This window comes from Sinocyclocheilus rhinocerous, unplaced genomic scaffold, assembly GCF_001515625.1.
Source record: "Sinocyclocheilus rhinocerous isolate Xijiao unplaced genomic scaffold, SAMN03320098_v1.1 scaffold786, whole genome shotgun sequence".
Lineage (NCBI taxonomy): Eukaryota > Metazoa > Chordata > Actinopteri > Cypriniformes > Cyprinidae > Sinocyclocheilus > Sinocyclocheilus rhinocerous.
Window position 1 is genome coordinate 484,152 of NW_015661881.1, and position 3,016 is coordinate 487,167.

The following is a 3,016-nucleotide window of genomic DNA, read 5'->3' on the forward strand; positions in this document are numbered from 1 at the left end:
TCTTCAGATTATAAAAAGGTAAGAAAGAGATGGTTCTTTAAAGAACCTTTGACTGAATGGTTCTTGGTGGAACCAAAAATGGTTCTTCTATGGCATCGCTGTGAAGAACCTTTTAAGCAACTTTATTTTTAAGAGTGTAATTATTATGAAAAGGCTTAAACAGACAATAGAATGCTTGGGGAAACCTGTTTGAAAACAATTATTGTTTAAAAAAATAAATGTTTCTAATGGGGTAAAATTTACACACATCAGCTTTTTTAACTTTAAAATCAGTAATATTGTGAAATATTATTACAATTCATTGAAAATGCTCACTTTGACAGAGAAATCAGCCTTATGTCACCGTGATCTACACTGTGCAGTAAACAATGTGAACAAAAACATCTCTGTGTGCTCAGAGTCTTTTGGGTGAGACTGGATGACAGAGCTCAGCCTCTTCATATGAGAACTGCATTTGACTGAAGTAAAACAATGAGTCCCATAATCTGACTGAAGCTCCCCATCCTCAACTTTAATGTTTAGAGTTGGAGTTCTACATGACTCAGTAGTGAGTCAGAGTTGCTGGATCAAGTCGCCTTTCTCATCTCGGTTTTGTGTTGATCTTTGTGTTTGGTTGCATATTTTTAAACTGCTTTTACTCTTGCCCGATTTAAATTCTAAATCCTGAACTGAAATCAAGACAGTTTTTTCAAATTCTGACAACAGAGATTATTAAAATCAAAAAAGCATTGTCTCAAATCAAGAACAGAATGTAAACATTGATATAGATATGTATAAAAATTCCAGTCATAAAAGAAGTGCACTACGCTGCAATGCGTGCCAGAACTGCGAAGCTATGAACATTCTGCACCTAAAATTAGCAGACATTGTGATTAAAGGTTGAAGTTCAGACACATCTGTCATGTCTTGCCCGATTTAAATTCTAAATCCTGAACTGAAATCAAGACTCTGACAACAGTGATTATTAAAATCAAAAAAGCATTGTCTCAAATCAAGAACAGAATGTAAACATTGATACAGATATGTATAAAAATTCCAGTCATAAAAGAAGTGCACTACGCTGCAATGCGTGCCAGAACTGCGAAGCTATGAACATTCTGCACCTAAAATTAGCAGACATTGTGATTAAAGGTTGAAGTTCAGACACATCTGTCATGAAACATGTTGATGAAATGAATAGTTTGAGGCGGTCTGGGGCAAAACTTGCTTATTCAACATTCTTGTGTACATGAGTAAACATTTTGCTGAACCTCCTTTGCACAAATATTTCAATAATGAGTTATGCATATATTGGACCAAAACTAAATGAAAAATGATCTCAGTGAAGGTGATATCATTAAACTAAAAGTTAAAAAAACACTTAAATTGTCATTTAACTAAATGATTATTGTGCTACACAAAAAGAACAATAAAAAACTATTGTAATTATTGTAATACAAACTATTGATGATTCATATAAATCAGTGAATACATTTTTTGAACCTTCTGAACAAACTAATTAACTGAAATGAGTCTTAGTTCGTTTTTATGGTATCTTGGAAAAACGTAAAAACAGCAGGGTTACTGCCACACTACTTAAAAGTTTACTACTGTATGTTACATAAACAGAACATTTAAAACTTTGTGATTGTAGTGAACACTATTGAGTGATGACGAATCAGTGAATCTATTTTATTAACCATTTTACAGCAATGAACTGTCTAAGTGAACCAATTCTCTAAACCAAACCATCTGAACAAACCGATTCACTGAAAAGGAATCAGACTTTATTCGGTAGTGATAACTTGGAAAAAATTTAACAAACTTTAACTGCCACACATCTGAAAAATAAAGTTGAGTTAGCAACATCAATACTTTAATTAGTAATTCCCATCACTGAACAAGACCTGAAGACACACGGCCATTTATAACTTGAATGTGCGAATGAGCTTCAAGAGTTATTTTAGTTGTGCAAAAACAGTTATGCTGCTTGATATTGCAAACTGGTATTTTTTTTGTCTTATTTTAATTTATTATCATAATGAGAAACACACTGGTTTGTAGCGCAAATAGTTTTAGGGCCAGATTTACTAAACTGGGCAAATTAGCGTTGAAAATTCTGCGGGTGATATACTAACAATGCTCACATTAAAGAACACAGACGCAGCCAGATCATTTCCATAATGACCAGCGCAATCTACCGCCTGCTTTAAGACATGCTTTTTTCGGGTGTTAAATAATGACGCAAATACCAGCAATTTGACAAGCGCAAAAATTAGTAAAACGCGTTGCGTGATTCATTTTAATACTCTCCTCCCATAAATTTTGTGTCTGAAAGGACACTCCTACAAATGCATATTCAATTAGGATCAGGCGCAAAAATAACTGTGTCCATGTCTTTTTAGTTCTAATTCTGCACTGCGCGTCTTTAGTAAATCCTGACAGTACTATTTTAATGTCAAAAGACAGTTTGCGCTGACGCAAACTCTTAGTAAATCTGGCCCTTACCCTTTACTGCACTTTGTTATTCTTCTAGTTATTTACTTATAGTGGCTAGTGTTAATTTCGTTAACGAAGACTATGACGAAAAATTTTTGTTTTTCCCATGACTAAGACGAGACGAAGACGAGACGATAATAAGGTCAATAAACGATTACTAAGACTATATCAACATGCAATTTCGTTGACGAAATAAGACGAGACTAAAATGTATTCAAAAAGATAAAAACGTTACCAAAAACCTCTTTTTATTTTCGTCAAAAAAGGAGACAAAATGTTATTACAGACTGCTCTACACATCTCTACTACGCGAGCTTTCATGAGTGCAGTTGGCAGATATCAAGAGTTCTAATCCCCGAATGAGAGCTTCGATGTTACATTGATACATTTTTCGCCCGGTGTGTTTTGCTTATTTTAAGCAATCTGGCAACCATGCGCACACGCTCGCTCCTCATTGCGGAAGCATGATCTGAAAAACAAACAAGCTGGAGTTTAGCGATCTAAATGAAAGCGTCATTCAGCCGGTCAGTGTTCTGTC